The sequence below is a fragment of the Protopterus annectens genome, chromosome 3.part1 (genome assembly GCF_019279795.1).
Source record: "Protopterus annectens isolate FY-2018-M chromosome 3.part1, PAN1.0, whole genome shotgun sequence".
NCBI lineage: Eukaryota > Metazoa > Chordata > Ceratodontiformes > Protopteridae > Protopterus > Protopterus annectens.
Window position 1 is genome coordinate 392,112,094 of NC_056732.1, and position 21,897 is coordinate 392,133,990.

The following is a 21,897-nucleotide window of genomic DNA, read 5'->3' on the forward strand; positions in this document are numbered from 1 at the left end:
TAACAAAATCATTCAATACTATTACACAAACTGCTACTAACAAAATATATGCACTATTTACAATACTGTTGCCAAGATAATCATGAGAGAGTGAGGAAACAACAGATCAACCATTTTCTAAATGTGTTTCTGCAATGCCATAATCTTGAACTGTTAGTTACATATTCATGTTAAATAAAATATGTATCTATCATGACCAGGTTCTAGTAGTCAAAATGTCTCTAAACTAACCCTAAGCTAATCTCAAATAAGCAAGATATTTTCAAACAGTAGCTTCCATAGCTTCTGGTAGTAGCTGCGTTTCTTAGGATTCATAAAGATTAATTTTTGAGATGATTTTATATATATATATATATATATATATATATATATATATATATATATATATATTGTATAGCCATAGCTTGGAAACCTTTCCACATTAATTTAGTACGATCAATCCAGTTTTTTGTTATGTATAATTTAACAAGTGATCATGTAATAATTAAAATATGTATCTGTATTTTGGTGAGTTTTAAATCTGTAGTATGAAGAATTGCTAGTTCCCAACATAGGCCGGGATTCACTAATCCCCCGTGTAAGACTAACTAAGTCTTACATGGACACTGCAGTGTAAGGCTATGATGTCAGTGCATCATGCATATTCATGAGGGCGCGCTGACTCACTCTAAGGCTTAAACGGACCATGCACGAGTGCAGGGGGCGTGTCAGACTGCCGAGCAGTCCAAATATCCATGCTCCTGCAAGTGTCTAAACTGCAAATGTCAACAGAAATGAGCAAGTACACTCAAATGTCCACATACACAACACTACACTCCCCCACATTCTAAATCCCTGTACAAGTGTAAAATGTAAAGGTTTCCTTTTTTTTTTATTATTCCCAAATTTAGCTGCCTGTATTTGCGCATGTATGCGCGGGTTTGCCCATGGCTTAGCTACAGTTAGCAGTGTAGACATCGAAGAGGATAATAAACTATTTATATGCAAATTAAAAGAAATAGCAGTAGCGTAGTGGTAGAGCCCTCGCCCAAAGAGTATGCATTCCGGGTTTGAGTCCCACCACTACATTACCTATTTTCTGTAGGAAATGTGTGCATAAAAATTATTCCTGACATTTACCTTTTAAATCCCAGTAAAATGCAGTGAAATGGCCTATGCGTTAGTGAACAATATTTTATATATATATATATATATATATATATATATATATATATATATATATATAAGAAGGTGTAATGGTCATGCATACTGATTAATGCATAAGTAACATATCTTAAGCAATGTGAAGCACTGCTAAGCAAAGTCCACTAGTATTAAGCACAGTGAAGTATAATTGCTCATAGCTTAGCAGTGCTTTAACTAGTGCAATAATTTTGCACGAAGCTGCGCATCGCGCCAACTAGCGCAAGCAAAACATGTTTGCGCGGAGCTGCGCACCGTGCCAACTAACGCAATGTTGGGCAACGTCGGGCAGCATAGAGCAACATAGAGCAACGTCGAGCAACGTTGGGCAAAGCTGAGCAAAGTCGGATAAACACAGCTACACCCCCTATCCGGTCTGGCCAGTAGTAAAATAAAAATCAATGACAGGCCTCGAACCCGGGATACTGTGCACCATAATCACAGTACTAAACCAGTAAGCCATGACAGCTTTAAATATGGATGCATTTCCAACACACTCATATATATCAATGGAAGTTTACCCATTGCTAAGCAGGTTTGCTCTTAGCTGAGATATTTCAAAACCGTCCAATCACAAATAAGTGTGGGAAATGAGGCATATTTAAGCTCCATAGGTGGGAATAATTGCCATAACTGGTTGTAGCTCCCATCTGCAGACAGTATGGCTGGTGCTGGAGAGGGCATTGAGGAGTCAAAATACATGGTTTGGCTCCTTGTCCATCATCATGATGCAAGACTCCTGCAGGGCCAGTTCCAGGGCACGGAGTGCAAAGCGGAAGCCTGGAACCGTTTAGTACATGATCTCACCAGTGCCACAGGTGTCCCTCGGACTGGTGAGCAGGTCAGACACCACCATGCAGACCTGAAGAGACGCAAGGAGGACCAACTGAACCACTGGATACAGGAGGCTCGTGAAATGCTAAATGCCCCACTACTGAGTATGTAGCCATGGAATGAAGTATGTAAGAATTGCTATTGTAGTCTATATTATGGATAGGTATGTCTCAACATCCCTTCATTTACTTCACAGCTGCAGGTGTCCGTGCTGCAAATCAGTAAGCCTATGCAGATAGGCTGCTAAGGCTGCGCCACCAGGCAGGTTAGTAAATATTCTGCATGTGTGGTCATATAAAAGAAGTGAGAGAGCCTGAAAAAGAGTGTTGTAATCCATTATTAAAGGTATAAAAAGTGTGGAATAACTTCTCTGCATGTACTGTCATATAAAATAAGTGAGACACCGTGAAAAGTTGTTGTAACCCATTAATAAAGGTATAAAAAGTGTGGAATAACTTCTCTGCATGTACTGTCATATAAAATAAGTGAGACAGCATGAAAAGGTGTTGTAACCCATTAATAAAGGTATAAAAAGTGTGGAATAACTTCTCTGCATGCACTGTCATATAAAATAAGTGAGACAGCATGAAAAGGTGTTGTAACCCATTAATAAAGGTATAAAAAGTGTGGAATAACTTCTCTGCATGCACTGTCATATAAAATAAGTGAGAGCATGAAAAGGTGTTGTAACCCATTAATAAAGGTATAAAAAGTGTGGAATAACTTCTCTGCATGCACTGTCATATAAAATAAGTGAGACAGCATGAAAAGGTGTTGTAACCCATTAATAAAGGTATAAAAAGTATTGAATAAAAGACCTCTGCATGCACTGATATATCAAATAATTGAGAGAGCCACTAGAAAAGTGTTTAATGTAATTAATAAAGGTATAATTCCTGGAGTGTGTCCGTGTCACTTTCTGCGATATGTTGTTGTACCCTTGCATAATAGAAATAGTACTGTTGTATTAAGTGCAGTCAACCCACACATGGGTAGGCCCATTTAAAGTGGATGAAGGGAGTGCCAGTAGCTGTTAAGCATATAAACAGTCCAGAACTGTCGGTTAATGGCCAGCATGTACAGGTTAATCTGGCACATGAGTAGCTTGTTAATGTGTTCCCCAGAAATGTCAGTATGATGCTAGAAATGTAGGGGGCTGTTAACATATACCTGATAATGTCACCTGAACACATCCAGATATGTAGATACATAAATATCAATGAAAAAATATAAATATGTAGCAGTAACATCTGCATCCAGGACAGTTTGTATGTCAGATACAGGTCAGGTATATCAAGAACTAGCAAAACCCATTTCACAATTTAACGGACATTGCCTATAGTAATAATACATGTAGGGGATATTTAACTGCAGTCAATAGGAATGTAGTGTAAACTATAAGTATAGATAAGTTGTTAATGGAGGTATCTTTTTACACCCCACTGTATGTGCATAAACAATGCAATTCCACACCTGAATGGGTATGTCTAATCTCATAACATTTGTTGGGACACATGTCCTATTGTTATATAAATATCTGCATTTACCTCGATGCATGTGCCCTGTTCACATACCACAATCTTGGTGGTCTGTTGCCACCAGTCAATCCTGCATGCTGTTGGAATGTCCACTGTTGTTCTATATATGCATGTGTTATGTTTGCTGTTCAACTATTTGAACTCTGGTGTGTTGGGTTAATGGGAATACTACTGTATGCTGTTACAACTAAACTGGAATGCTGTTGGCTATTACTAACCCATATTGTCATTAAATCCTCCTAAACATAGAACATATGGGAAGGCCGGTCCCACCTCAGCTGGCGATGGCACCTGGCACCAGCAGTTCTGGTGCCCAGCCCGGGACCCCCTCCTCCATTGGTCCTGTGCCACCTTCAGGTGGAAGCACTGCAGGGGATGGGGCTCACCCCCCCCGTGCAAGTGTGGGCAGAGGAGGGCCACCTCTCACCCTCCGAACGGTCCGGGCTGTGGTACGTAGGGAGATCCAGCGTTCAGTTGCTGATCCCCTACGCCAGCTCAAGGCAAGAGTGGCGCAACTCACAGGTGAGCCTGCCCCTCCTATGCAGCCCCCAGCACAGCCACCCCCCGGGCTGTGAAGATGCAGTGGTGACTGCCCATGGGTGGGGATCTCAGTTCCACTGTTGCCATCTGTGGGCTCATGGGCTTGCGATTTCCAAACACCCTTCCTCATCAATGGTGTTCACCCACCCCATGTGTCATACTCCGCCCCTGTATGCGTCTTGTTTGTCTTGTCTGTTTACCTTCCCAACCTACCTCCCAAAATATACCTACTTCCCCTACCCCACATTCCACTCTCACCAGAAAAAAAAATGGGCAATCTGCACCCAAAAAACAATTATGCCCCATACATAGCTGCCCAATTCGCACACATGACAGCTGGACACAAACAGAAATTTAATTGGCAGTACAACATACTTGGTTGTCCTCACCCCTCTCTCAGGGGTGGAAGGTTTCAAAATTCCATTCAAATCACTAGCATATGCACAGCTGTTGCTGTTAAAGAAATGGGCAGCTATGGACCTTCCCTACACCCGTCCTGCACATCCCGATCTGTTTTCCCTACCGTCTTTCCCTCTTTGTGCCCCTTTTTCACCACTTTCCTATCTCCCCATTTTCTTTTCTTTCAAAGAAATGAGTGCGTGGGTTAGCGGGAGTAAGCACTTTTAAGCAGTAGTTAGCGGGTTTGCACAAGGGTGCGCTTGTGTGCGCTTAGCTAAGTATTACTAAGTGTCACACAAACCCACGCAAACCAGCTTACAACTGCTTAAAAGTGCCTTAGTCACTCTGTATGTCAGGGACCTTCTGCTCAGCAGCAAAATAAAATACCTCTGTTAGTCTTGAACCCCGGACCTTGTACACACTAGACTGCATGAAGTACCACTGAGCCATGGTAAACATACAACAACTTGGTGCTGAAACCAATATATCATGCATCAGAATGAGTGAATTTAAAGGCCAAATAGGAATGCCATTACACAAATCCTGTTATGTGGATCTTTACCAGCAGTCCTTGCGGAGTTGCATTACATAACAGTGGAAAGAGAACCAGCCATTCTAGCAGGAAATAATGTTACAGCAGCACTTCACAACCACCACACAGTATTATAGCAGGACAAACACTAGCATATCTGATTAGGGTAGAGGCCATACTTCCCAACTATGACAAAACGTAAGAGTTAGACACCACTTGTACTTCAGGAAATGTGTATTAATCCATATGTTCTGGTTCTCTCAAAGTCTCAACCTAATGTTACTAATATTGTAAAGGTGTACCTCACTTTGACCTACTTTACCCTGAGTCTGTTCAGATATGTACCTGAGTGTTTGATAGGTCTGGCAGAGGCAGAAACACACAGGCATATCAGCTATTCTGCTGTTACACACTGTGCAAATAGCTTTGGAAGGAGTTCTAGAAGCATATCCTTATGTAGGAGTACAACACTGAAATACCAAGGGATGTAGCCATGTACTGGTAGCAACCAACTGTGACAATGCCATTGTTCCAGTGTTGAAAAGACTGGTGTGGTGCACAAACAATAACAGGCTAACCTCAGGCTACCATTTGGATAGGTCCACAGTTGGGAGCTACGCAGACAGACTACTTGCCTTGTTAAACTAACAGGTACACAGCAACCCTTTAAGTCCAGCAAGATAAAGTTCACACATTAAGACATAAATGCTCTCTGTCCTACTGCACCCCTACCCAAATGTACAATAAACCTGTGTGTTCAGGGTCTACCAAGGATGTAGGTAGGCATACCCAGTACAGAAATTTATACCGTTTTCTTGAGCAGCCTGTGCCAATGTCAACAGTAAAAAAGCACCATCTGTTCAAAAGTGAGTGAATAAATATTTACAGTATAGCAGTTCACACACAGTTCATGTGCCAAATGAATACATCTCAATAACTACTTTTGTATGGCAGTAAATTGTATAAGTAGAAAATAAACTACATACTCCCATGTATCTTGTGTTAGCATATGTAGGGGTGAATACAATTCTACACTGGCAACTGTGTAGTGGAAGTGGCAACATTCAGGTCTGAGTACAACAATTATATCACTGGCTACACCCCAAGCTTCAGATATAAGAACTATACCAACCTTCTGACTTACACAACGGTCTCCACAGCAAACAAGCATGGGCCCCACTCTGGAAAGCTGAAAGGGCTATGCCTACCTGACATAGCAATTTATAGCATTGTGTTGCTATGACAGTGAGTACTGCAATTACCACACAGCAGGCTGCATGCAATTACCAAATGGTGGCCACCAACTGGTGCAGAGGCCATCACATGCACATGTGCAGATACCTATAAAAGCAGGCTGTACCTGCTGGCCACACATGCAATCATCCCATTGCAGACGGTGAGAGAGAGATGCACACAGAGACAGAGAGAGTGAGAGAGAGACTCACACCCACACCCACACCAGTGGGAAAAAAATATATATAAACTAATAAAAAAAAAAGAAAATATAACATAAAACAAAGTTATTACATTCAGCCAAAGAGACAGCTAAGTGTAAAATACGAATGCATACAAAGGAAAGGTATGTAACAGATATGTATTTACTGGCATGTAGTAGATGTATTTAAAGACCACTCTACATACTTTGAAACATCAACATGTGGTAGCAGTACATATCTATGCACAGATACCCTGCATAACTTCTGCCGTGGACATATCAGTGTATAGCTGTGTGCAGTGGGACATAACTGTGATATATGTAGCTCAGCATTAAATGTGAAACATCTGAACCATGTTATCTGTGTTCTGTACAGTAGTGTGGACAATGTCTGTTTGGGGGAGTAGCGCATACAGCTATATAACCATGGATGTGACAGAGTAACAAATGCATGATAGTCATATCAACGTGTAGCTTAGCATTGGCAACAGCTGTACCAGGCTAGTATAGTAATTAAGCATTTGCAGCTATATATACACCCTCTAATATTACTGTGTGCTCACATGTGACACCTGTTCATGTTGCAGCAAGGCACAACAGGTCAGCTGTGAGGTACATGGACCTACAACAGTGTGGTCCTTGTGTGTGTATGGCACACACATACGGAGAGATCTGTCTGTGTCAGATATATTGGCATCTGTACATGTGCATAGAGCAAGGGACATACTGCAACTGTTTGTGAAAGGTGGATACATATATGTTGTTGAAGGTTGTTATGTGCATATTCCTATATAGGTTTTTGGCGGTAACTGGAAAGCACAGTTATCAGCATTAGAGAGCAAGTGGCAGATTTTGCTTGATGCCACTAGGGCACCTGGACTCAATGAGTCTATTAGTATAAAACCATTTTTAATATTGTCTCAATAAAGTTGCAGGTATATTTCATTCATAACATAGTAAGAGGTGTGTTTAGTTTTTTATCACTTCATTACCACGGGCTAATTAGTAATCCTAATAGATTTTATTACTATTATACAATTTAATGTAACATTTTATATTTATACATATTGTTTATATATATGTTTTTTATAAGACTTATATGTATTAGAATGAATGAGTTAGAAATATACATATCTAGGAGATGTGTTAATAGTATGGATTAGTGAGTGTAAGTAATTATTTATTATTTTTTATGTTTTTGTAAACATTTGTGCAATACACCTTTAAAAGGTTTTGGCGCCTTTTTGAACTATTTGTACTATTTAAATCAGTCCAATTCATTATCTTATGGTTCTGATGAAGACTAGGTTAACTAGTTGAAAGCGCTAAACTCTTGCAACTCTTGTTGGAATAAACAGTTTTTTATTTCTCCTGTGTACGAGTTCCATTGAATATCCTTGGTCTATTCACCTTATAAGTTGCTGTTCGGTTTGATTCACTGTGTCAGATATATTGGCATCTGTACATGTGCATAGAGCAAGGGACATACTGCAACTGTTTGTGAAAGGTGGATACATATATGTTGTTGAAGGTTGTTATGTGCATATTCCTATATAGGTTGTAGTGTGTGACAATCCAGACAGCATACAGTGCTGGTATATGATATGTGGTGGTTGAATGCTGTGGGTAAGATTCGTCAGGTATGCAGTGTTGCAGCCAGTGAGGCCTGCTAAAGCTACATGGGCTGAGAACACCTTCAATGCATTCCGCACAACACTGTGCAATATTATGACATAACTGTATACCTCACAACCTTCCCATACTCAATAATCCCACCATGAAAGGTGGACTGTATATGTGCCTATATGTATATCAATATGTACACCAATGGATGTTCATATGTATGTGTGTGTGTATATATACACACACACACATATATATATATATATATATATATATATATATATATATAGAGAGAGAGAGAGAGAGAGGGTCAAATTTACTGCAACAGATGCCTGGTGACAAAGCCATGGACTCAAGCTCAATGTTGACACTGCATTGGCATGCCTCCTTGCAAAAACTCAGTACCCATTAACTACCACATAGGTGGTAGTCTACTTAACACTGAAGGTGTGATAATAGACCATGGGACACAGGTGGACAGTAGTCTCCCCTTTGATTGTCACAGTGCCACACTAGTCATGTAACCTGTGTACGTGGCACACATAATCACAAAAGGTGTGTCATCCAGGGAAGTATAGGTCAGTGTTCCCCTGTACTCCACACACAGAAAACCCATTATAGAGTACAATGCCCCATGTGGTATGTACCTCACAAGACATCTACAGTAACTGGAAAGGACACAGACATACCTCACAAAGGGTAATACCGGCCTCAAACAGATGCCCTATGCAGACCGTCCCACAAAACAACAGCTAGACTGTGTCGCATACCGTCTACCTGGAGGTGACCTCTGCCTAACATGCAAAGCTATGTGAAACCCAGAGCTGTTGAACATGCTCCACATAATCAGATCACAATCCCTACGAATGACACGCTCTAGGGACATAAAGCTTGTCACCTCAATAAACAGCACATGCTGGATGGATAGATCCCTATCTCAGAGACATCCCATACCCTGGCACAAACCACCTATCAATAGCAAACAAAACTCCTAATTAGCAGTCGTCATATATAAACCTGATGATTGTGTGTGAGATAGGAAATACACCCCGAGAATCACCTCTGTGGCTCTGCTTGACAGGGCCATGTGAAATGAAATCACCCATGTGTCAAAGGCCAGGGTAGCGTATGGCTAGACATCTATAGATCCTAGGGCCAATAGCCTATAACCTACCTACGAACTGATACACACCCACATGTACCTGTTGCAATAATTGCTTTGCGAGGTTGACTGAGTGTGATGGTGAATGTGTTGGTGAATGTGTCCGAGTTCTGTATATGTGTGATAGCTAAGTGGGAAACTGTTTCTGTCATGGTATGTAGTGTCCTAGCTGTGATCCCAGCAAAAGATGTGTATACTATTGCTAGGCACAAAAAGCAGTATGCCAGATGGTCTGACGTAGTGTGTTGGTGTCAACTGGGGTGTCCCATTGTAGGCTACAGCAGTACATGTATGCTTATTGAGTGTTACTGCTGGTGAATCCAATCCCTGAATGAACTGTAGTACTACCTGAAGCTGTATGCCTAAACAGCACAATAAGGTGTATGTACACATGTCCTGGAACCACTGTATTGTTTGTTCCCCATAGTCCTCCAGATGACATACCTCAGACATAAGGTCTTGTAACTACTGACACACAGTACTGTATGGTACACAGATAAAGGTCATGTGTGTTGCCATACCTTTGTGTCTGGTATGTATGTCTGATGTGTGTGTGTGTATGCCTGTACCATGGCCTTGGTCATATGTGTGTTACAGGATATAGGTGTGTATCTAGCAACATGTATAGTGTAGTACAGCAGTATGCCACCCATATTGATGAATGAGCACATATGTTAGGCAGGGGTTTGCCATCAATGACTAGTGTGGTATGCTGGTAATACTGTGACTGGACCCTACAATCATTGCAATGGATTACATGTTACGTTATGCATTAGCATGATATATACCCCCTGTGGCTAGGTGGTGCATTGTGTCTCATACAATGTGCCATATAATATTGTATAGTCTTACATACTGGTTTATCTTTGTTGCTGTGCAGAACATGGTTTGATATATGGAGTGTGCCAGGCACTGTCAGGCAGTTGTGGGTTGAGCACTGATATGTGGTATTGAAAGCGTGTATCCTTTGACAGACAATAGGTTGCTATATATGGCAATTAAATGATATCCGTACTTTAGAATATTAAGTGTGCCACTTGACTTGCTCGCACATATTGTTTCTTTACCTTCCAGGGTAATGGCCCACCATCGTAATCCCTCATACAGCACAGCAGAGGATGAAGTGATAACAGACACTATGGTTCAGCACTACACCATGCTGTTCTCAAGAACCAGCCAGGACCAGCATGAGCGGACTGCACTGTGGCAAGACCTTGTCCGTAGGGTAAATGACATAGGCATGCATAACTGGACATATGAGCAGGTATGCCATCACTGCAGTGATTTAATTAGACATGTCCGGCAGCATGCATCTGATATCCGTAGACAACAGCTTGCCACAGGTGGTGGGGTAGCCATCCATCCCCCTCTCACCAGAGTGGAGGAGTTGCTCCTGAGCCAGGTGGCTCCTGGCCAACAACAGCAACAACAACAACTGACATGCATCATCATGGAGACCGGAGCCACCCAGCAAGTTGACACGGAGCGTGCAGGTAACGTGGCATAGCTGTACACTACTGTTACCTCTATTGGTAGATCATACTTATGTGAGATGTGTAGTGTGTAGTTACAAGATGTGGTGCCTAGTGTTGTGCAATAATAATATTTTGGAATATAATATGCAGGCCTGAGACTGTCGACAGTTGTATTACTGTAAGATTGCAAACACACAGTAGCAATGCCACAGTTGTTGCCACTGACAAACTGTCTCATACCGTCGTAGGTCCCTCTGGTGTGACAGCAGCAAGGCAGCAGACCCATGCTGGTGAGTGTGTTCTACATTTATTATTGCTAAATAAATGTGCATGTCATAGGTGAGGTGTAGGCCATGTCCACGTCACACACCAGTGCATAATGCATGCTGTGCATGTTTGCTGTGAGACTATGCACATCTCAGTAATGTGAGTAGCTGACTCAAACACATGCAATACACAGAGCATCCCACACAAATGTGGCAACACTGTAGTGGACGTTGGATAGGCACAGTCGATATACATGCACACAACACACAGAACTGTGTCATACGCAGTACATGTTAACATGCTACACATGGCGTATTCATACACATGCTGTAAGGTCACACTTCAGTATCCCAAATGTCATCCACACAGCACACATAACATACTTGAGGGGTAGAGTCCTCTCATGTGGCTGTGCGACACTCTTCAACACATAACAATTCATCTTAGGTAATGCCCCCTACTGTGCACCTTACGAACCCATGTAACAACTGTGCATGAAATGGTGAATGTAGCCATTGTACTGCAGTTCAGGTACAGCATGCTATGTGCCGTTAATACTCGCACATCAGTGTTGTGTCCATGTACACATTGCGTTCCAGGGTGAGGCCAATCACTGAACAAAACACACATGCATCAAAGCTATGTATACTGTTATTAGTAAGGGCTGTCTACACTCACACTGCATGCTGTTGAGCAACACACATCCTGCATGCTGTCATGTTTGATATAAATGTTTGGCTTGTGATACTGTACCCCACCATCACACGGTATTGAGTATGTTCTGGATTGCTGGTGATGTGTGTGTGTCTGTGTGTGTCTGTTGTAGTGAGGAGTGTATATGTGTTCATGTGTGCATGTGTGCATGTGTGCATGTGTTCATGTGTGCATGTGTGCATGTGTGCATGTGTTCATGTGTGGATGTGTGGATGTGTGCATGTGTGCATGTGTGCATGTGTTCATGTGTGCAGACATCATGTACAGGTTGTAAAGTGTGTTTCCTGTCTTCCTCTCACAGGTGCTGACTTTGGGCTGGTTCAATGCAGCGGGCAAACCAATGTAACTGAGCAAAATAGTGATGATGATGATGATAGGTGTGTTGAGGCACAGGCATGTTTGCCAGGGTCTGTCGTTGGGCTGCCAATCGACAGTTCACAAGTGTCCACACCATCCATGCACACAGTCATACTGCCAATACATCCATCACCAATGCCCTTAGCTGAGAGACAGCATACAGCCAGCATTGGCCAGGACAGTGTGGTATCCATGCATCCCAACACAGCAGCCATACCCAGATGTCTGGAAGGATACAACATAGGCAGATGTCCAGGGGTTCTCGACGAAGCACTGCTGCTCATCATGCCACTGGCAGACGTGCCATAGGTCTGACAACATCACGCATGTTCCAGGCTGTCATGGAGGCACAGGCACGTATGGAATGGTACACCAGACAGGGACTCAGGGCACAGAGGGCACATAACACCCCTTTAACTGACAGTATCCATGACCTAGTAAGTGCCATCCATAATTACACTGAGGTCATGGATAGATGTTGGGGTGAGACATTAGATGTCCTCCACAATGTCATGTCCATGTGACAGGACAGTGCGGGATGGGTGAGACGTGGATGTGGATGTATGCCAGCAACATCAGCAGCTGGAAGTCGCACAGACGTCCCTCAAGTCACAGCTGCTCCCGTAGTGCCAGTACCAGCCCCAGCAATGCTGGGGGTGGGCTGTCCATAGACCATCCTAGAAGACCACATGCACGTGGCTCTGGACAGTCCCAGCAGGGACCTGGGTCCAGTGTACATCCATCTACCTCTGGGGAAAGTACCCAGTCTGGCTTAGTACTTGATAGTGTCAGTAGCACCCCTGCCAGGCACAGGTACTGAATCCATGGCCAGAGACAGTGATTTGTAAAGCCTGGCAGGTACAGTCTGTGGCTGTCCCACAAATACCCATATATGGCAGCCACATGGTGGAACTGTGTGCATGCAGATACACACACAGGAACCCGTCACCTAGGGCTATCACATACCTGCACACATTACATCAACATTGGCCCATAGCAGTACTTTCGCCCCTCACACACACACACACACACACACACACACACACACACACACACACACACACACACACACACACACACACACATGCACACACATACATGTCGATTGGATGGCTCACTGCAGGCCTCTGGCAAACCAACAACCCACCATGTGCATATGATGAAACCTGTGCCACCTCCTGTCATCTGTAACATCGATGCAGGAACAGGCTACCATGGTGCTGATGCACAGGGTGACTTTATAGCAGTACAGCAATGTTACCATGTTGTCGCCAGTAGAGTGTAATGATATGCTTGAAGGTGTAGCTGAGCAGGCATGATGCATCAAAGCTATGATTGTCATTGTAGTATTGCATACACCAGTGCTAGTTAAAATAGTGTATTGTCCATCTATGTGCCACTTGACTGATGTGTGTAGCATTGGCAGCATGTCTTAGAGAGTCAAGAGTATGTGGGGGATGTGTGTAGCACAGATTTGCAGGTGTACATCTGTGAACATGGTGGAGGTGCACTGTCTGCATGTAAGTGCATAGTGGACACATGGGCAGGGTGACATGCCCTTTATCACACAGTAACACTACATAGTTTCTATTGGTGGCCAGTATGCATTGTGCTACACACATTTCTGAACCTGACTACACATGTGTGTGTGACATGGTTTGACGCTGTGCTGTGGGTGATACTGTTACTATCTGTCATTGTTCTGCATTCTGGTGGTATATATAACTTCAACAGCCTGACCATAACCAATCATTAGATGATGTCTTCACGACTGACACACAGCTGTAGGACACACAGCAAAATTTGCATCCTTCAGGTACTATACTATGCCAGTAACCAGTGGTATTCACCTGCACTCATTACTGAGACCACTCCTGTCTGGCATATAGCTCTCTTAGGTACAAGCAATCACAGTAGGGATATGTCCGTCCACATCTGGTAATGCATACTGTGGCCTATAATGCATTCTCCAGATGACACACACATCCTCCACAAGGGTACCATACAGACAGATAACTGTTGTCAAACCCATGCTGTTAAGCTATTATCCAAACTAAGCATAGTCATCCACCTTTACAGAACATAGTATCCCCACAGTACCACATAGGTAGTAGCCACCAACATGATGAACAGGTACCGATGTGTACATGCAACCAAGTGTTACGTCATCTCTCCTTTAATAATCACATTTCCTAAGGTTTTTTGAAATACCTCGGTGGATCACATAAGCAATAAGGGGTTTGCATGCATATCCACAAAGGTTGTTGTACACCTATAATGAATAGCCATCATTGACAGACTTTGCTGCGTTAGAACGGGTCTAACATATACCTCGGCCATAAAACCTCACTCACACAATTCAATAGTAACCGTAATGAGTGTGGGTGACATGGATGACCTAGGTCAGGGATCACTGCAGTGGCTGGCCATGTCACAAGCATACAGATGTGACCTAATGTCTGGGAAGCAGGAGCACAGTCTGGCAAAGGTGACAGTTGTGTCCTTGGAGACAGCAGGGTTCACACACATGCAATAATTGAGGTAACATGTACGTATATGTATTTGCCACACAGCTACCTCACATGTGTAATGCATACTGACATGTCATACAGTAGTAAAAGCAAAACCCACTCCACATTGACCAACAGTACCGTATATACTCACCGAGTGCAGGATTCAAACCACTACTTAATTACTTCATGATACTAGAGCAGTACACATTAACAGAGTGTGCTATACACATCACTGTGAGCTCTCTTCTCCACAGGTATGTTTGAAGGATGGTGACATCATCAGACCTGACAAAGATTAGTATACCACTTTTAAGGTGTATGAGTACTCTCCAAAAAGGTTGCTCTTTTCCAAGGAGATCACACACACTTGTCAAGAGCAGAATTCAAGCCCCTACCTAACTGGTTTATGACACTACAGGAGTATGCATTTACACGACGCACTATACACATTACTATGAGTTCTCTTTTCCACAGGTATGTTTGAAGGATGGTGACATCATCAGACCTGGCAAAGCTTAGTATACCACTTTTAAGGTGTATGAGTACTCTCCAAAAAAGCTGCTCCTCTCCAAGTAGATCACACACACACTTGTCAAGAGCAGGATTCAAGCTCCTACCTAAGTGGTTTATGATATTACAGGAGTACGTATTTACACAACACGCTATACACATTACTATGAGCTCTCGTTTCCACAGGTATGTTTGAAGGATGGTGACATCATCAAAGGTATGTTTGAAGGATGGTGACATCATCAGACCTGGCAAAGATTAGTATACCACTTTTAAGGTGTATGAGTACACTCCAAAAAGGTTGCTTTTCTCCAAGGAGATCACACACAAACACACTTGTCAAATGCAGCATTCAAACCCCTACTTAACTGGTTTATGATACTACAGGAGTACACATTTACACAACATGCTATACACATCACTGTGAGTGCTTTTTTCCACAGGTATGTTTGAAGGATGGTGACATCATCAGACCTGGCAAATATTAGTATACCACTTTTAAGGTGTATGAGTACTCTCCAAAAAGGTTGTTTTTTTCCAAGGAGATCATACACAAACAGACACACACTTATCAAGTGCAGGATTCAAACCCATACCTAATTTGTTTATGATACTACAGGAATACGCATTACACAACACGCTATACACATTACTGTGAGCTCTTTTTTCCACAGGTATATTTGAAGGATGGTGACATCATCAGACCTGGCAAAGATTAATATACCACTTTTAAGGTGTATGAGTACTCTCCAAAAAGGTTGCTCCTTTCCAAGGAGATCACACACAAACAGACACACACACACTTGTCAAGTGCAGGATTCAAACCCCTACCTAATTGGCTTATGATACTAGAGGAATATGCATTTACACAACGCACTATATACATTACTGCAAGCTCTTTTTTCCACAGGTATGTTTGAAGGATGGTGACATCATCAGACCTGGCAAAGATTAGTATACCACTTTTAAGGTGTATGAGTACTCTCCAAAAAGGTTGCTTCTCTCCAAGGAGATCACATGCAAACAGACACACTTGTCAAGTGCAGGATTCAAACCCCTACCTAAGCGGTTTATGATACTACAAGAGTACACATTTACACAACGCGCTATACACATTGCTGTGAATTTAGTTTTCCACAGGTATATTTGTAGGTTGGTGACATCATCAGACTAGACAAAGTGGGTTACATTAGGTGACATTGGGTGGGCTACATAGAAGGAGTGTTTAAACACTTTGGCCATGTGTTCATATAAGAAGAGTGTACTATCTAACTGTGTCCCCAGGGCCTTCATGACTTTCTCCATGCATACTGGAGTACCACCTATGTGGTAATTTGTTTGCACTTTGTTTTAGGCAAAGGGGATGACTATACATTCTTTGCCATTCTTCTTGGGGCATTGTTTTGACACCAGGTATCTGTCCCTGTAAGCCCCTTCTGGAGGATGTGTGTGTCAGCCATAGAGTCAATTATGGACCACAGTTAGCAGTCATCTGCAAACCTGTTCAGCCATACTCCTCCCATGCTTGCCTGTACCTCTGAGCAGTGTCTACTGAACAGGTGGGGTCCCAGGGCCAGGACCTGTGGGATGCCATTTGTAACTGTCTTAGAGTCGGACATGGCACCCGCAACTCAGAACATGTGTGTTTGATCTGTGAGCCACTTGGCCACACATCCTGTGACATAGCTGTTGATGTTCAGGGTGGTAAGCTTGTCCATGATGACAGAGTGGGGAATGGTGTAAAAAGTACTTAGTGAGGTCCAGGTGGACTGTGTGGACTACTTTCACCTCCATATATGTCCTTGGTAACTGTTTGTAGGTTCATAGGTTCATAGGTTCATAGGTTCATACTAGGCTTCATACTAGGGGCAGGCATTTACCTAGCCTAAGCCTAGTTTTTTGTGTGCCCCCCCACACCTATGGGGAACTATACCATTATTTTGCTGTGCTGCTGTGGAGCAGTGACACTGGAGGTAATCCCCTGGGGTATTCTGCGATCTCCCATCCATTGGTCAAGATTTCTCTTGAACAAGGCCAGCGTGCTCTGCCTCACATATACGATTTTATTCCACAGCATAGGAGTCTTTGGGTGATGAATCTATCCCTCCAGCACGTCCTATTAATAGCCGTGTTGAGGTTTAAGTCTCCTGCCCTTGTGACTCTGACGCCCTGTGACTCTGACGGATCTAGATTTTTGAGGTGAAGCATATTCATCAAATCTGGGTTTGACATGGCCTTGTATGTTAGGCAAAGGTCACCTCTGAGCAAAGCTGTGTTTACTGAATAGAGCTGGAGTTCTTTCAGTCGGGCAGCATAGGACAGATGTTTGAGACCCTTTATCCTTTTGGTGAGGAACTTTTGTGGCCTCTCCAGCTGCTGCAAGTGTCGGGTCAGATACATTCGAATGGGGCATTGTACTCAATCATTGGTCTGATGAGTGATGAGTATAGGGAGACTATGACCTCCTTGATCTAGATGAGAATCCCTTCATGATAAGGTGGGCAATGTAGAAAGTCTTCCTAACTACTTTAGCTACATGGGTGTCGAATGACAGACTACTATCAACCTGGGTCCCCAGGTCCCTGATAACTTCTTCTGTGCTCAGTGGATTGCCACCTATTTGGTAGCTAGGGTACCTTGTTTTTTTTCAAGGTGACTATGCATTTTTTGGCATTTAAACTTAGGCCATGGCTCTGGCACCAGTTATCCGTTTCTGTGAGACCCTTCTGAAGGATATCTGTGTCAGATGTGTTTTCTACTATGGCTTCAGTTTGCAGTCATCTGCAAACTTTGTCAGCCATACCCTCCTGTGTTTGCTTGTACTTCGGAAAGTAGATGCCAAAAACAAGTGGGCCCAGGACTGAGCCCTGTGGTACACCACTTGTGACAGGCTTTGAGTCTGACATGGCCAGCAACTCTGACCCTGTGGGTTCTGTCACTCAGCCAGTTTGCAACCCATCTTGTGATGTATGGGTTAACATTTAAGCTGATGAGTTTTCAATGATATACCCGAGGGGTATTGTATCGAAGGCCTTCGCCAGATCGAGGTAGGCTGTATGGACTGCCTTTCCCTCATCAATGGCTTTGGTGACTGTTTCAAAAAGTCAACCAAGTTTAGTAGGCATGATCTGCCTTTGACAAAGCCAAACTGGGATGGATCCAAAGTCTGCAAATTCCCTATGTCTTTATTTATGAGGTCCATTATGATCCTCTCCATGGCTTTGCAGATAAGGCTTGTCAAGCTAATGCCGGGTAATTTCTTCCAGGGTCGGTGGAGGCCCGCCTTTGTGAAGTGGGACCACAGTTGCAGTGCGCCACCCCTGGGTACGTATCCAGAGGTAAGACTATGATTAAACAGCTGTCCTAGCTGTGGGTTTAATTCCTCGTTGAGTTAAGTGGAGCACACAGCCGACACCATCAGGTCCCATGGATGCTGTGTTTTTGCTTTGGAGAGCAGTTCTCACTTGGGCATTGGAGATGTTTGGGGGCTGCAATCAGGTATAGATATCTCTCCTTTGGGGGAGGGGAGAAGTTTGCACTGAACCTGTCAGCCAGTATGTTGGCAATGTCTGTAGGATCAGTAATCTTCACATCATTTTGAACTAGTTCTGAGCATACCTGGGAGTTTCCTCCCAGGTTTCTAACATAGCTAAAGAAGGCCTTATGATTGTCTTTAGCTATTTTTCTCTCAAAATTGTTTTAGCTATTTTTCTCTCAAAATTTGCTTTGGATGATTTTATGAGAGCTCTTAGTTTTTACTTATAGTGATCAAGGGTGTCTTACCTTTTAAGGATTTTGCTCTATCTTGTAGTAGCTTCCTCCTTTTGTTGTAGAGTTTGTTTATGGCTGGGGTCCACCAGACTGGAGTCTTTGTTTTGCTTGGGATTGCCTTATCCATGCAGACCTGCAGGTGCTGGTAGAAGGCATTTGTAAGTGATTCAGCGGCTTGAGTACTGTTTTCTGCCAGCTCGGGGGCCTTAAAGGAGACCACACTAGGTCTTTTAAAGTGTGAGTCGGCTTCGAGAAGTTCTTTACTGTGGTCTTTTTATTTCAGGTGGGGTGGGATGAGGACCTCCAGCGAGATTAGTTTGTGATCTGATCTCACCAGTGAGGGGTATACTTCGGTGTTGAACATTGTGCTCCCATGTTCGTGATGATGAGATCAAGTATGTTTTCTCCTCTTGTGGGGATGGTGACTAGTTGTTCCATGGCATTTGAGTTTATGAATTCCAGGAACTTTTGGCTAGGGTGTTTGGGCTTGAGTAGTGTTCCCAGTCTATATTAGGGTAATTGAGGTCACCTAGTATGATGGTGTTTGGTGATACATTTATCCTCTAGTGTTTTCAGGAAGGCCATGTGAGGTTCCTGAGTTTGTGAGGGTGGCCTGTAACATGCTACAATTTGTAGAGCAGTCTTGCCTATGGTTAATTGCACCTGGATGGTCTTGCCACCAGTCTTGAGGTGTGGGTGTCTTTGATGAATATGGATACCCCCTCCTTTCTTGGTATTGTCCGGATTTTGGGGCGGAAGCATGATAAGAGGTAAAACCTGATAGTGCTGGGGTGCTCTCAGGAGCCTTGAACCAGGTTTCTGTCACTGCACAGACATCGATGTTCTCCATACTGAGAAGGGCTGCATTTTGAGATTTAGACTTCTGGCATTGAGCAGCATTACCCTTAGTTTTTTCCTTTTTGTGTTCTAGGGTGGTAGGTTTAGAATTTGAGCCTTGCCTAAAAAGGCACTATGGGGTGGCAAGAGCCTTTGCCAATATCTGGTCCCGGGGTGACAGGTGCAAGCCCTCCTTGGAGCAGCGTGGCTTGTCCAGCATGTCATCCCAGGCAGACAGACATTGGATCCCCTTTGAATGACACCAGAGTTTAAGCCAATTGTTAAAGCTGATCATCTTATCTCTGTATTGTGGCATCATTCTTGGTGAAGGTAGGATACTGCTCAAGGTCAGGGTCATACCTGCCTGGGCTACATAATCAGAGAGCTCCTCAATGTCTCTTTTCATGTAGTCCAGGAGTACGTCTCCAGGTCGCTTACACCAGCGTGGACAATGACTGAGTCATATTTGTACCTGCTGTTGAGAGACCTGAGTGCTTGCATTATGTGGGATTCTAGCGCCCGACAGGCAGCTTACTGTGACCTTCTCCTTACTCAGTCTGGTGGGGACGTCAGTGTGTCTGACTATGGAGTCACCAATGACTAGTGTGTCTGGCATTGTGTTTGGCCTTAAGGGCTGTGACTGTTTGACACTCTGACTGTGAGGTCTATGTGTTGCAGGTGTTGTGTTCTGAGGTGGTGGTTGTTTGGGTGTCTGCTTTGGTGGCCTCTGCTGTTTTGGTAGATTTTTGATGTATGTCTTTGTGTGTTTATGTGTATGATTTGAGGTTGTGATGGTACTATGTGAGACTGGATCTATAGTGTGTGTGGTAACCTTCTCCTCCTGACTGGTCTTGCCAGTCCTATGTTGAGAGAGCTCAGCCTCCAGTTTGGCTGTATAGTTGCATCTCGCATGTATTTGTGTTTTGTGGGAGGAGGAGAGGGTTGTCTGTACATGAGGCAATTGTAACATTGCCTCAATATTCAGGTTCACCAGCTGAGCAGGAGAGGACACTAGCAACTGATCCCTCGACATGCTAGAAGGACAAGAAAAAAAAACTTAAAAAGAGATTCGGGGGGGGGTGGGTGACGGAAAAAGGGGGGTTTGCCTTTTGGGGTGCTATCTATAAGAGTGCCGTATCAAGGTAATAAGTACTGTAGGAGCAAGTGCTAGGTTTAACAGATAGAGAAAAGTCTACTTGGAGTCAAGTAGAGATGATCTTTTTAGGTATTAGAGAAAGTGCTAGTAACAGGGATGCTTAAAGGTAAGATTGAAAAGAATGCACTCTGCAGTGTGCACTAGAGAAGTTAGATATGAAAGTATGTAACTTGAGTTTTACCTGTTTAAAAAGTTAAGGTTTAGTGGAGAGTTACTATTTTTAAAACAGTAAGATGGACTGAAAGGGGTGGTTACTTTTGTATTTTGGTGCTATGAAATACTGTAGGATGGCCAATAAATTTAAATAATTGAAGGGGTGGGATTTCAAAAGTGATGGTTTTGTGATTACTCACATAAGCCAGTGAAAGTAGAGAGAAATGAGATATATGGTCAGATTAACATAAGAGGCGGGCAACTAGAAAGACAGTGGTATTTAACAAGACAACTTAAATGGGTGGGAGTGAGGGAAAAAATTCTGCCTGACTCAGAACAGAGAGCTGTGGTCTCTTTTGAAGTTTTAATATGCTGTTAGAACAGAATGCAAGCAAAACACAAGATAAAGAAAACAAACTACAGTATTCAAAATATAGAAAGGCAATACAGAAATACAAACTAACCTTTCCTTCACAGCAAAGTGTAGCAGAGTCTGGATGAGCCTTTCTGGTAAAGCTCTGAAATGTTTTAGTTTACTCCTTAAATAGAAATTTTAGTTCCTAGCTCCCCCCCCCTCTGTTAACAAGTGATTAACCTTAAGTGACCTCTTCTGTCTTATGAATGAGTCCTTAATTAATCAGTTCTTATTTCTGCCTGACTCAGAACAGAGAGAGCTGTGGTCTCTTTTGAAGTTTTAATATGCTGTTAGAACAGAATGCAAGCAAAACACAAGATAAAGAAAACAAACTACAGTATTCAAAATATAGAAAGGCAATACAGAAATACAAAAAAAACAGCAAACCTTTCCTTCACAGCAAAGTGTAGCAGAGTCTGGATGAGCCTTTCTGGTAAAGCTCTGAAATGTTTTAGTTTACTCCTTAAATAGAAATTTTAGTTCC